We start from the raw sequence: 14,708 nt of genomic DNA, 5'->3' as shown, positions 1-14,708 counted from the left end.
ACATTGAATAACCTCAGGTAGAACGATTCTCCTTTATACAAAATTCTTTCTCTCCCTCTCTCCCCCTCCTTTTCCCATGGTGTTGTCATTCAACCCCACTGTCCCTTTCCTTCTTCCTCCAGCCTCTTCTTCAAGCTGCCACCAAGAGCTACCTCTTAGCAATGAACTTCACAATGTCAAGATAAGTTTTCCAATGACATTTCACTCAGAGAGAATAGAAATACTTTAAACACAGGAACCTCAGAAATAATAAAACAGCAATAAAACTGTTCTCATTTTGACCAAAGAGATAACTCACCTATTTTTGGAGTTACCAAACTAAGATGAAATATATATAGCACATTTGTCATTAATCCAACAGATCAAATTATCTTTAAAAAGAATAAAATCATATTTAGTACAATTTTCAGGGTGACCTAGCTCTAAAATACTTCAGGAGCAGAAGTAAAGTTTTCATGTTAAAAATAGTTTTCCTTAATGTTTTACTTTATTCCTAATCCTTATCTTCATTATTTAAATATTAAAGTCAGACTAATTTCTTCCTAGAAAACTCATCTGACAGTAAAATCGATTTATTTTATAATTTTCTGTAATTCTGACATAAGCAAGTTTCAATATTCACCAAGGAAATCCCATCAATCTCCCTGATATTCAGATCAAACATCATCTTAAGGTTCCCCTAATTGTCTCAACTAAAAGTAACCGTTCTACTCACTAAGCATCCATAGAACTTCTGTACCTCACAGACTAATCACATACTATTCAATTACTTATGAATCTATCTTACCTTCACCAAATAAAGGTATTAGAAAACTATACATGTCTTAGACATCCATGTAGCTCCCAATGCACCCAGCACAGCATACTGTAAAACATTTAATAGATATTTAGGAAAAATTATAGAATTACTAATATACATTATTAGCATCATTTTAGAGTCTATTTACAGTGTATCATCATTTTGGGAAATAAGAACTAGGTTCTTAGAGCCAGCTGAACCCCTTATACTTGATCTAATTTAGTCACTAGTCATTACACAAGTAAGTCAAGCTAAATAAAATTATTAAGCAAATCAATGATTTTCCTAAAAACAACTGACACAGAGTTTATTTTTATTTCATACTTGTTTATTTAAACATGGCATTTATCATCTAAATCACCTAATACTGTGTTTTAATGAGCAATGTGCCATGGGGAAAGAACCTGGGCTTTAGAGTCAGAGAGACCCAGGCTTTTATCAAGGAAAACTGATTATGAATTTACCAAAAGATTTCTAGGGCAAAAAGAATAAAGAAACATAATAAAACATGTATTATCATTCTTTCAGTCGATAATGAATAGTTTTAGAATTCCTAAGAGTGACAGTAAACATTTATTTTCTTAAGACTTACATAATTTTGTGACAACATGCTTATTACCTAAGTACATTCATTCACTCAACAAATGCTTACTGAGGGCCAATTATATCCCTATGTGTATGTGTTTAGAGAATAAAACTTGCTGAAATACATTATACAATATGTGGTAATGTTCTACAGCTGTTTATTCATCTACACTATAAATACCCCTCTGCTTTTCCAAAATCTCCTCTATATTCAGTACAGTGATAGAGGGTACTTAATAAATATGCCTTAACTAACTGTCCAATATTTCTTTGTCTATATTCTGTTGCATGTTAAGAATGAAAGTTCACAGTAAGCAAATATAGTAATGATTAAATAAAGAAGTCCAGCAAAGCAGAATTAAGAATGCCGTGTAACTGAAATTTTACATGACTGTATCCAGTGCTGTGAATGAACTACCCAGTGGAAAATAATCAGCCATTTGCCTAGTTACTTGTCACCCTTTTTACAGCAAATGCAGGAAAGAGACCTTTGTCTGGTACCTACAGATATAAGGCACAGAATCTGAATTTGTAAATGCTAACCTCTTCACCCTGAGGTGAAAATAAATATCAACATTCTTGTATTTGTCAACATTTTTCAAAATAAGCAAGATCATTATGCTTTTAGTAATAAAACACAAATCAGTATTATATTATAGTCATGTAAATGTTACCACTAGGTAAAGGGTGATATGTGAAAGGTACATGGGATTCTACAATTTTTGCAACTTCCTGTATTTTATAATTACTTCAAAATACACAAACACAGGGGCACCTGGGTGGCTCAGTCAATTAAGCGTCTGACTTCATTCGGCTCAGGTTGTCATGATCTCGTGGTTCATGAGTTCGAGCCTCGCGTCAGGCTCTGTGCTGACAGCGCAGAGCCTGGAGCCTGCTTCGGATTCCGTGTCTGCCTCTCTCTCTCTGCCCCTCCCCGTGTTCTGTCTCTGTCTTTTCTCAAGAATAAATACCATTAAAAATTTTTTTTAAAAAACTTAAAAAAAATACATAAAAAATATATGTATCAGTAAGGTAATACAGTTTGAATAAATGGTAGAGAAGTGAAAGCAAATATATACATTGCTTTCCCAAATTCAAACACTCAGAACATACTAAGAGATCTGGATATTTTGAGAAGATGCTTGTGGTTTGTCTTTGTTTTTTTTTAAGGATGTATTTTAAGTAATCTTTATACCCAACGTGGAGGTCAAACTCACAACCCTGAGATCAAGAGTTGCATGTTCCACCAACTGAGCCAGTCAGGAGTGCCACTTGTGGGATTCTTTTTCAACTGCTGAGTCCTAGAGGCGCCTGGGTGGCTCAACCAGTTAAGCATCCGACTCTTGGTTTCAGCTCAGTTCATAATCTCACAGTTCATGAGTTTGAGCTCTGCATCAGGCTCCATGCTGGTGGCATGGGGCCTACTTGGGATTCTCTCTCTCCCTCTCTCTCTGGCATTCCCCTGAAGGAAGGTAGGGAGATGAGGAGAAGGAGAAGGAGAAGGAGAAGGAGAAGGAGGAGGAGGAGGAGGAGAAGGAGAAGGAGGAGGAGGAGAAGGAGAAGGAGGAGGAGAAGGAGAAGGAGGAGGAGAAGGAGAAGGAGGAGGAAGGAGAGGAGGAGGAGGAAGGAGAGGAGGAGGAGGAAGGAGAGGAGGAGGAGGAAGGAGAGGAGGAGGAGGAGGAGGAAGGAGAGGAGGAGGAGGAGGAAGGAGAGGAGGAGGAGGAGGAGGAGGAAGGAGAGGAGGAGGAGGAGGAGGAGGAGAGGAGGAGGAGGAGGAGGAAGGAGAGGAGGAGGAGGAAGGAGAGGAGGAGGAGGAAGGAGAGGAGGAGGAGGAAGGAGAGGAGGAGGAGGAGGAAGGAGAGGAGGAGGAGGAGGAAGGAGAGGAGGAGGAGGAGGAGGAGGAAGGAGAGGAGGAGGAGGAAGGAGAGGAGGAGGAGGAAGGAGAGGAGGAGGAGGAAGGAGAGGAGGAGGAGGAAGGAGAGGAGGAGGAGGAAGGAGAGGAGGAGGAGGAAGGAGAGGAGGAGGAGGAAGGAGAGGAGGAGGAGGAAGGAGAGGAGGAAGAGGAAGGAGAGGAGGAAGAGGAAGGAGAGGAGGAAGAGGAAGGAGAGGAGGAGGAGGAGGAAGGAGAGGAGGAAGAGGAAGGAGAGGAGGAAGAGGAAGGAGAGGAGGAGGAGGAGGAAGGAGAGAAGGGGGAGGGGGAGGAGGAGAAAAGCCTCCAGTCCTAAGGGTGCCTGGGTGGCTTAACAGTTGGTGGGTCATGAGATTGAACCCCACACTGGGCTCCATGCTAAGAGTAGAGCCTGCTTGGGATTCTCTCTCCCCATCTCTCTGCCCCTCTCCTGCGTGCATACACACGCGCTCTCTCTCTCTCAAAATAAATAAACTTTAAAATAAATAAATAAATATTGAATCCCACATACAATAATTAATCATCTCCTAAATTATGCAATTTATAAAGTAAAATTTATGTGTGTGGATGTTTTACTTAGAGCAAGAAATAAACCTACAAGGTTCTATGCAGATATAAACAAATTAGTTGTCCCCTCTGAAGAAAAAAAATAATACGAACTAATTCTGGCATGAGTTTTTATATCAAATAATGGCTAAGCAGAACACCATATGCCAACTATACTTCAATAAAAAATATATTGGCTATGTATCAAATTCTTACTTTTCTTAGGCTAGTATTAAATTAACTGGCCTCGTTAAGTCCACACTGGCTGAAGAAGAATAAAACAGGCTACGGAGAAACATACAGGAAGAGGAAGCTGGAACTGCTATTTAGAAATGCAGTCCGGTCCATGCAGACCGGAAATTCAGCTCCGGTCATAATCTCATGGTTCATGAGTTTGAGCCCCACGCTGGGCTCTGTGCTGACAGCTCAGTGCCTGGAGCCTGCTTTGGATTCTGTGTCTCCCTCTCTCTCTACCCTTTGCCTCCTCACACTCTGTCTCTCTCTAAAATAAATAAACATTAAAAAAGTTTTAATTAAAAAAAATTAAAAATGCAGCAAATTCATCAAGTATTGACAACATACCTTTTACCTGTGTCAAAAGTACCCTGTAGCATGATCCCTCTCACAACATAGGTACCAAGGGCTTAAGAACTGAGGAAAGCAAAAAGAATTAGTGTCAAAACTCAGTTATCACTATTATTTTATCTAAGGGCTCTGCAGTAGAAAGGACTGTCAACAGATGAAGAATCAGAGGCCAGATGGGACAGGTCACAGGCCCAAAGTAACACAACTCTCTAATGGCAGAGGTAGAGCAAGAATTCAAATCCCTTAATTTCTGGGCCTCTGAAGTGCCATTATAAATAGGCACTTATCTTTCATAAGTAGTAATAATGAATACTTTAAAGGGATTAGTCCATACACAAAAGAATAACTGTAATTAGTTTATTAGGGAAAAAAAAAATCTCATCCAATAGTCTTCTAGACTCCAAAATACAAGTACAGTACTTTAAACCCACTATAGCTTCACAACAATTAGTTGACTTAGTTATTAATCTAAGCTTGTAACTTCACCAAAACGGATGGTAGGTACCAGTACCACCTAAGTCTGTTTTCCTTGCTAAGCCGACTCAGTTTTCCTAAGGCTTAACAGTGTCTGCTGCTGGGTCAGCGTAACAAAAAGAAAGGGTTGTCAAAGTGCACCCACAAGTCTCAAGCATGCTCAGGTACTGTAGCACCTGACCACCATAATGCTCTTTTGCAGAATAGCACAAACAATGATATATTGAACTTAAAATAACTAAATGCATTAATATTATCCCAAGTCATACGCTAATATACTGCATACAAATAGAAGCAAGGACGATTTTTTTTTTAATTTGTGAGAGAACTTAAACCTAAGTCACTAGTAATTTTCCTTGACCTAAGAAAACCAACGTACAAATTTAATAGTAAGACCACTCTATTAGAGAAATAAAATGAAGGCCCTACTCACGCATAACCATTAAAACAGCAACAACAAAAAAAACTCAAACCCAAAACAAAACAAAAACTCAGCACTTAGTGAAATTATAATTTTGTTGGTCACAATACAAATAGTACCCACAATAAACAGACTAAGATATCAAACTATTTCATGTACTAAAACACTAGAGGACCTATCACCACCAGGCCTGTCACAATGGATTACAACACTATGGAAGATCAATAATCCAATATTTATGTTATACATAAGACAGCCTACTGCACACAATAATTTTTAGTGAAACATAAATGGAAAAATTATTCCTATCCCTAACATATGGTACTTTAAATGCTCTGCCTCTTCTTACAGCTTTTGCGGGTAGGACACTTGGGATCTCCCACCATCCTTTCCCTGCAGGCTCAAAGACATGAAGGTACTGGGGAAGGAGACAGTCAGACAGAATGTGGAAGCCCGAGATGTAAGGACTGAGGGATTCAAGAGTTACTGGTAAGAGTTCCAGGCTTAAAATGATACCTAGATGTTCTGGGGCTGAAGACTCCCTGCTAGAGCTGGCCATTTCCCCAAAGGCCTGCACCAGGATAGTAAGGTAAACCACCAACTCTAATTGTTTGTTCAACCAAATGAAACTAATACTGTCTATTTTATTTCTAGTACTAGACTTTTCACACCCTGCTCCTGCTTGAGTTGTTTATAGAAGTGATATTCCAGACCTATCAGTGGTTTATTAAAGAGTCAAAGGCCCAGTAATAAAATAGCCCCCAAAAATTCCTGCCAAAGAAAGGAAAACAGAAGTGCAAATGAACCAAAAACTGTGCAATGACCACCATCTATTTAGCCTGGAGAGAAATTATCTACATTTCTCTGTTACATTTACATTCGCTGCTAATGAATGAATGAAAAAATTTCTGAAGTATTTGTCATTTCTTGAGCTTGTGATTAGAGAAAGGGCAAATAAGGCAGTAGAGAAAGAGGTTAAGAGATTTGGGGGAAGCTTGCCCATGGGTTTAAGGGAAGCAGAAGAAAGAACAGGCAAAGGCTGGTACACGGGTGTGCACTTAATCATTCACCCAGTATTTACTGAGCACTTATTATGCACAGCTCATTGCTCCATTGCTCCAGCACTAAATGCACAGTGGTCAGCAAAACATAGAATCCACATTCACATCAGGGTAGCAGTCACTACACAGTACTGTTAAGTACCTCTTACCCGGTTTTCAGTAATTAATCCCATTTTCAGCAATTCTAAAATTCAACAGACATTAATTCAATGAAATAGGAATTCACAGGTTTAAAAAAAAAATTAGGGCCTCAGCCTAGGGAGAGGAGACAAAGCAGCTATTAAGTAGGGGTATGACAAAGAGTGCTAAGGGAACACAGAGGAGGGATAATCTAGCACTATTCCCAGTAGAAGGAAAGGCTTAAGGTAAGAGAGGTGGCATACTTCAGAAACCTCAAGTAGGAGATAGGAATGCATCTCTGTCCATGGAGAGGACGCACTCTAGGGTCAAACTCACTGAGCTCAGAAGTCAAAGTCCTCACGCTGGCCTGCTTGGTCTGCCGGAGCCTCCACTAGCCTGACCCCAGCTCTCACCTCCCTCCGCCAACCCCTTGCTGTTGTCTAGACATCTCAAGCACCCTCCCCTCAGCACCTGCTCTTCTCGCAGATCTAAAACTCTCATTCCCTTGAATATTTTGAGTCTCTGCTCAGATGTCATAATAGAGCCTTCTCATACAGCCCTCTATAAATGGCACCACACCCACACCTCAGCAACCTACTGCTCCCTAACTCCTTACCCAGCCTTATGTTGTTCCATTGCACTCATTACCAACTGACAATAATATACACTTGTCATCTGTCCCCCTCTAGAATTTAAGTCCCTTGATAAAACTCCATCACCTAGAACTCTGCAGAGCACTCAAATCTTTTTCTTTTTTTTTTTAATGAACAAATGAATGGCTGTCAGAGAGGAGACTGGAGAAGCTAGAGCCTGGTCACAAACACAGAGCTTTGTACAGAATAGGACCCCATGCTTTAATGGCTCTTTGATGGCTTAGAATCTATTAAAAGATTTTAAAGAGGAGGAAAAAAAGCATATTGAAAAGATCATAACCGTGTATTTTTCCAAATTAAAAAGGAAAATTTGTTTTGGAAACAGGGTGAGAGGAAGTGATGAGCAGAGGTGTGACTACAGCTAAGGAGAGTATGTATAGAAGGGCACTGTAGGGGTGCCTGGGTGGCGCAGTCGGTTAAGCGTCTGACTTTAGCCAGGTCACGATCTTGCGGTCCGGGAGTTCGAGCCCCGCTTCAGGCTCTGGGCTGATGGCTCAGAGCCTGGAGCCTGTTTCCGATTCTGTGTCTCCCTCTCTCTCTGCCCCTCCCCCGTTCATGCTCTGTCTCTCTCTGTCCAAAAATAAATAAAAACGTTGAAAAAAAAAAATTTAAAAAAAAAAAAAAAAAAAGAAGGGCACGGTAGCACTTCAGCTGAGAAACAGAGGCCTGAATCAAGGCCTCTAAGGAGGAAGCAGAAGAGGAGAAATACTTAGAAGACAAAAGCAATTGGACCTAGTATGTGCCTGGGGGTGGAAACTGAGGAAGACAAAGGAGTAGAAGATGAAGGCCTGGATTCCACTCAGGACAGGGTAGATGAGAATGGCATTTCCTCACATTGAGAAGACAGGCGGCACAGGAAGGACATTTTGGGGGAAAGGTTATGAGTTGAGGTTTGGACAGGCTGAGGTTGACATGCCTATGGAACATCTCAGTAGGTATGTCTAAACTAGCTGTTGGATATATGAATCTAGAGCTAAGGAGTATAGTTTGGACGGGTAAAATAAATAAGGAAGAGTTGAGGATGTATACTAAAGTATCACAAATGTACCATTTTAAATTATGTTTAAATTTATTGCTCCATCTGGAAAAACTAAAAACCATTATAGATCCCAGAATAAAATCAGCACTCTGAATGCCATTAATACTTATTACATGAGTATGTAACAAATAAAACTTGACCAACTTGATAGTAGCAATAAAAATCAAATATACTGAGGAGCACCTGGGTGGCTCAGTCGGTTAAGCGTCCAACTTCAGCTCAGGTCATGATCTCACAGCTTGTGGGTTTGAGCCCTGCATCGGGCTCTGTGCTGACAGCTCAGAGCCTAGAACCTGCTTCGGATTCTGTGTCTCCCTCTCTCTCTTTCTCTCTCAAAAATAAACATTAAAAAAAATTTTTTTTAAATCAAATACACTGAATCAAAAACATACACTATAATCTTCCATGAAATTTAGCTTTCCAAATATTGAAAGTGATACTATATTCATTTATGTGTTAACACTTCTTACAAGTTCCTGGATGAGTTCAAAGATTACATGATTGAACTATTTTTTAAGTCCAAGCAAATTTGAAGAAATACTTTATAATTTGAGGTTTTTTAAAAAAGTTTATTTATTTCTTTTGAAAGAGAATGAGGGAGAAAGAGTGGGATGGGCAGAGATAGAGGGAGAGAGAGAATCCTAAGCTGGCTCCACTCAGTGCAGAGGAAAATGTGGGATTCAGTCCTGTAACAGCGAGATCATGACCTGAGCTGATACCAAGTTGTACGCTTAACCAACTATGCCACCCAGGTGCCCCAATTTTTTGAGTTTTTTTAAATTCCAAAGTTTTATGAAAAGAAACAAATCTTTACCTAGGTTTTTCTTAGCCACATTTAAAAAATGTTAACAGCTAAGTTTTAGAATTCCTTACTGATTCCTTTCAAAAAAGCAATTCATGAAAGGCAATTTCACAAGAAATCAAGAAACATCCTTTAAGTGCTATAGCCTTTATAGTGAGACCATGACTGATGACCAAGCCAAAAATAAAATTATTCAGCAATGCCAATCATAAACTTCCTATGTTAGTTCAAATACTACTGAAAATGAGAAGAAGTCAAAAATGTTGGGGCACCTGGGTGGCTCAGTCAATTAAGTGTCCAACTCTTGCTTTCGGCTCAGGTCATGATCTCATGGTTCATGAGATTGAGCACCACATGGGGCTCTGTGTTGACAGCACAGACCCTGTGTGAGATTCTCTCTCCCTCTCTCTCTGTCCTTCCCACTCTTGTGCACTCCCTCTCTCTCTCTCAAAATAAATAAACTTAAAAAAAAAATGTTAAAGGAGACTACACACATAATAATTGCTGAAATTTTAATAACTGATAATAGTAAGTACTGAATGCAGAGCACCTGAAATTCTTACAGTGCTGGTAGGAATACAAAATACTATAGTCATTTTGGAAAAAAGTTTGGCTATTCGATATAAATTACTACTTTTGATAAATATACCCTTCTCCTAGGACCCAGTAATCCCAACTGAAAATATCTGTCCTTCACATTGTTTATTGCAGCTTTATTTCTAACTGACCCAAACTAGGCACAACTCAAGATACCTTAATATAGGCCATGGTAAGAGTATTTACATTACAAACAATAGCAAATACTATAAATTCGGGATTTTTTTTTGGAGAGCAGGTTGTTAACACATTTATCAGCATACCACTGAAAAAACTACTGACACATGCAACAACTTAATGAATATCAAAATCATTATGTTAAGTAAAAGACTCATAATATTGCATATTTTAGGATTTCATTTATGTGATATTCTAGAACAGGGAAATCTATAGGTCTGTGAATTAGATTAATAGTTGCCAGGGGCTGGGGGCAGAGGGAGAGAACCTTTTGGTTGGATGGAAATGTTGCTTGATTGCGGTGATTATCCAATTGTATACATTTGTCAAAACTGCATGTATATTATACTTCATTAAACCTGATGACATTAAAGGAGTCATTTATCTCTTAATTCTTTTATGGATGATAAATGCATCATACACACAAAGGGAAACTGGAACTCAGCGGAAATATCAGGAAGGCAGATTTTAACTTACATAAACAGAAAAAGACTTAGAATGTTGAAGAAAGATGTGAACCTGTTATCATACAGGTATGAAAATCAGATGCCAGATGATCCTTCCAAGGATGCTACAGAAATGGCCCTACTTTGGGTGTGATTTCAGATTAGCATCACTAAGGGCTCATCCTCCTTGGGAGTCAGTGGTTCTCAAGTTCCATGATATAGTATGTTAGATAATCTCAGATCCACTTTTCCAAACTTTTTTTTTTTTAACGTTTATTTATTTTTAAGGAAGAGAGACAGAGCAGGGGAGGGGAAGGGAGAGGAGACACAGAACTCGAAGCAGGCTCCAGGCTCTGCACTGTCTGCACAGAGCCCTATGTGGGGCTCGAACTCAGGAACTGCCAGATCATGCCCTAAGCAAAAGGGGAATGCTCAACCGACTTGAGCCACCCAGTCACCCCTTAGATCCACTTTTCAATCGCTTGTCACTTACTCTTTGTTTACTACATTTTGCAAGACCAGAACATGTTTTCTAATTCGTATCTTCTTTGTGCAGAAATTTTTAATTAGAAATCTAACATTTTTTACATGATCAATTTCAACACATAAAAACAAACTAGTATAAATCTGTATTTCTAGCAGGTTGAGAATATTTCAAAGTATAACATGTACTACTGTGCTCAAATGTCCTAGGAAGAGTTCTCAAATCAGTCTAATGCATATGTATTTCTAAATATAAAAAAACAAAAACATACCAAGCTATTTCCTGTGCTTAGAGTCCCATGATAAAGTTTTTTTAAAGCAAGATTTATTTTTTGCTAGACCTATGTCCTAATACACACCTAGTTTTTTTTTTTTTTAACCAACATATTTTTGGTTCTGTTTTACATTATGTTTGTTATAATTAGCCGGATGGTGGAAACTAATTGTTCTAAACCTGCTCTCAAATGATTCCAACCTGGAAATATACTGCTATCTCAAAGCAAAAGGTTTTGTTCTTCTTTTTTAATGTTTGGTTTTCAGACTACAATAACCATTTGGAACTACCAACTCATGCCCATTACTGAACAAAAAACTGTTTTTCCTATGCATTAGCACCATTCTCCCACAGGAAACAACCATTTTTAAGGCACTGGAAGTAGAGATAAGGATTCACACATATAGTAAACATCCTTTCAATCAGGTTTTATCCGATTATTTCAGCGAAAAGAGGACCTAATAGTGTAGATCTCAGAATTCAATGATAAAAATCAATGAAACGCTGCACCTGAGGATCAAACACTGGCCAGGTGGGCCAAAAGGCTTTTGGTAGGAAAGGTCACAACTGCTCTTTGAACCCCACCGTAACTGTGAATGTTTGCGATGCCACCACATCCCATGCACAAGAGAATAAAAGGGCAAACACCCCAAGAGCATCTAGGTTCCTCGCATAAACGAAGGGTTTCCAGCACAGGGCGTTGGGGGAGAGCAGGGCTTGGGAATAAGCAGGAGAGGCCCGGGAGACAGCGCCCGAGGGATGGAGGCCTCGCTCGGCTGCGCACGGGCGCTGGGGGGGGTGGTTCCGGGAGAGGAGACCCCCACAGGGTCTGGAAATGGGGCTTTGGCGGGACCCCTATGCCTGGACCGCTAGGTTACACCTTCACTGCTCACTAGGGGCAACGTCCAGCCCTGTCCTCCCCCGCCCCCCGAAATACCCCAACATCCCTCCCCACCGCCAGCCGCGCGTGACCCCAACCCCGACCCCACCGCGACGGCGCCCTCTCCAGGCCGCGGTGGAGGACACAAGGCAGGCAGCCAAGACTGATGGCAGCGGCAGCTGGGGGCAGCCCGGTCCCGGGGGAGGGCGGCAGCTGGGCCTCGGCCTGTCCGCAGGGGCAGCGGGCACAGGGCCGCGAGTGGGCAGCGCCTCCGCCCCGCACAAACAAAGCGGCCCGGGCGGGCCGGGCGCAGGGTGGGGTGGGGGGCGCTGGCAGTGGGCACTCACCGGAGGGCGGGCGGGCGCGGGCGGGCCTGGCCCGGGAGCTGGGACCGCGGCGGGCCCGAGTGCGCGCCGGCGACGGGGAGGGGGCGGCGGGCACAGTGTCCGCGGCGGGGCCAGGGGCCGCGGGCCGGCCTGGATTCTGCGACCGCGAGGTGCGGGAACCGGCCCGCCGGCGCGGGCAGCGGCGCTAGGCGGCCGGGGCAGCGACGCCGCCGCCTTCCCCTTCTCCTGCCCCGGTCCCTGCTCCCCCGCGTCCTCCTCCTCGCTGGGTCCCCGCCGCCGCCGCCGCCTCAGCCTCGGCGCTTCTCGGGCTTCTCCTCTCCATCAAGGCCGGGCCGACCCGCAGGGACCATCCCGGAAAGTGAGGGGTTGTTGCCGTTTCCCGCAGCTGTTGGTGGCCATCTTTAATCCTCCTCCTCCTCCTCCTGCTTTCTCCACCTCCCGCTGGCTGCCTGACTGACTGACTCTGGATCCTCCTCTTTCTCCTCCTGCTCCTCCTACTGAGCCGGCCGCAGAAATTGCAGACACTCTTCCTCTCTCCCCTCCTGCCTTTCCTTCCTCTTTCCTTACTTCCTTCCCTTCCCTCGTCTTCCCGCTTTCCCCCTCACTCTTACTGGCTGCTTTCGCCCCCTTTTGCAGGCAGCGGGCGCTGGGTTCCCTCCGCTTGAGTTTGGCCCCCGTTTTCACTCCTGCCCCTCTTCCCCCTTCCCTTCCAGACGCACACACCCCAGCTTCCTTCCCCTCGCCCAGCGCTCAGCTGCTCCCGTTTCCCTCAACCAACTCACTGACGCTTTCCCGTGGTTCCCATCCGCCTCGGTTACAATTTCTCAAAAGACTCAGCTGTGTAAGGACACCTGGGTTCTGCTCTCCCTACCCTACACCCATTTGCTGGATGCTATCAGACGGCGATGGAAAAAAGGAAGACTGCGTTAATTTTACTCTAGCTGGAGTACAAAAGGACTGCCCACGCTAGCTATTTTACTACGCAGCTTTGAAACTCCTGGATGGTGTCGTGTTTGGCTCCAGTCCATTACTGGACCGAGGAGTTGAAGAGCCCAGTCTCAAATGTTGCCTTCCCTCACTGATCTTGAGCAGGTTACCTTAAAATTTTAGGGGGTTCCCCCTTCAATTATTTATACCTTTGCAATCCTAACAAACACAGTGTTTACACGAAATTAACACGCTTTGATAAATCCAGAACTACTGAGTGATCATCAGTTTGCCTCTCTCTCTCATGTTTCTAACATGATCAACCCAGTAGACACTTTGGGGCAAGCCTCAGTTCTGGCAGTGGAGGCAAACTGAGTCAGCAATTAATTATGAGTGGAGACTTTGAAACAGGCTTAGAGTGGGGAAGTGGTAATACCATTGTTCTAATGACCAATTTTATTTTCCTAGCACTGCAATCTACAGGAGCTTGTGAATTTCCTCTACTGAAAATGAAGCAAAGGGGACGTGCTGATTGCTTCTTTTTATTACTTTGCCTTTGGCAAGTTGAACCCACTTGCAAGGATCCACACAAGGTGGCCCAAAGTTTCTGCTTCTTAAGGATACTAGCTATAAAAAAAAAAAAAAAAAAAAAAAAAAAGGCACTTTACCCTTTCAGAATAAAAGGATTAGATGTGTTCAAAGGCCAAATAGGGAGAAATGTTTCCAAATGTAGTTTTAGTAAACTAAAACTCAAAGTGAGTAATTTTTTTTAAGTTTAAATCTAAATACTGTTATTATGAAAATATGTTTTAAAGTTCTCTGAAGACAGCATGTTCAACTAAAAATGTTAGTATGCTTTGAGGATCATGGAGATGGGATTCTATTTCTTTGACCATCACAAAGTAACGTGTACCCAGTCAGGTTCCAGATTTCAGCTGCCATCTTTCAAACCAGTCATTCTACTACAAATGAACAACCTGCATCAGCATCTAAAACTTTCAAACCCACATATGTCTTTGAGACGACTTTGCATAATACATTTTGGAATAAATTATTGAAAACAAAGCACCTTTAAAAAAAAGCACCTATATGATGTGTGTGTGTGTGTGTGTGTGTGTGTGTGTGCTTTTCGGCCTTTTGATGTTTATTCTTTAGATTTTTTGTTTCTCCAGTCTATTACTAAGCAAAATTACCACAAAATTCTTAACTCTTAAGTATTTCCTTATAAAACTGTATATTTGCAGAAAAAAAGATTCAATAACATGAATACATAGTAAGAAAATCAATTGATTTCTAAACACTGAGACCAGCATGCATTTTAAAAGATTTTCAGTTACATATGAGGTTTCAGGAATCTTACTGTAATTTTATTTACACTAAGGAAAGCAAAGTTCTACATTTTTTATTAATATCTTAAATATAAATATTTTCCTGTTGAAAGAAATATGTTGCAATGAAGTTTACGTATAGATCAGTATGCAAATACAGCTGTTTCTTGTTAATGTCTTACAAACTGAAAATCTCAAAGGTTTTTCAATGATACAAAAATGTAGCAAGCTTTTTTCTCTTTTCCTGAAGTCATA

At 41.7% G+C, this 14,708-nt stretch overlaps 1 protein-coding gene across 11 annotated transcripts in view; it reads right to left on the bottom strand.

Annotated features, from left to right (window-relative positions):
- Nucleotides 1-12,818, bottom strand: part of WDFY3 (WD repeat and FYVE domain containing 3) — a 276,232-nt gene extending 263,414 nt beyond the window's left edge. For 5 of the 11 annotated variants that reach the window (XM_027059971.2, XM_027059983.2, XM_027059961.2 and 2 more), the window contains exon 1: nucleotides 12,199-12,818. The gene's annotated coding sequence lies outside the window, so the exon portion shown is untranslated. The remainder of the gene's footprint in view (nucleotides 1-12,198) is intronic. The other 6 variants (XM_027059999.2, XM_027060028.2, XM_027060007.2 and 3 more) reach the window with 3 other exon arrangements.
- Between the last annotated feature and the right edge of the window lie 1,890 nt (nucleotides 12,819-14,708).

The sequence above is a fragment of the Acinonyx jubatus genome, chromosome B1, assembly GCF_027475565.1.
Source record: "Acinonyx jubatus isolate Ajub_Pintada_27869175 chromosome B1, VMU_Ajub_asm_v1.0, whole genome shotgun sequence".
Classification (NCBI taxonomy): domain Eukaryota; kingdom Metazoa; phylum Chordata; class Mammalia; order Carnivora; family Felidae; genus Acinonyx; species Acinonyx jubatus.
This window is presented reverse-complemented; position numbering and strand designations above follow the sequence as displayed.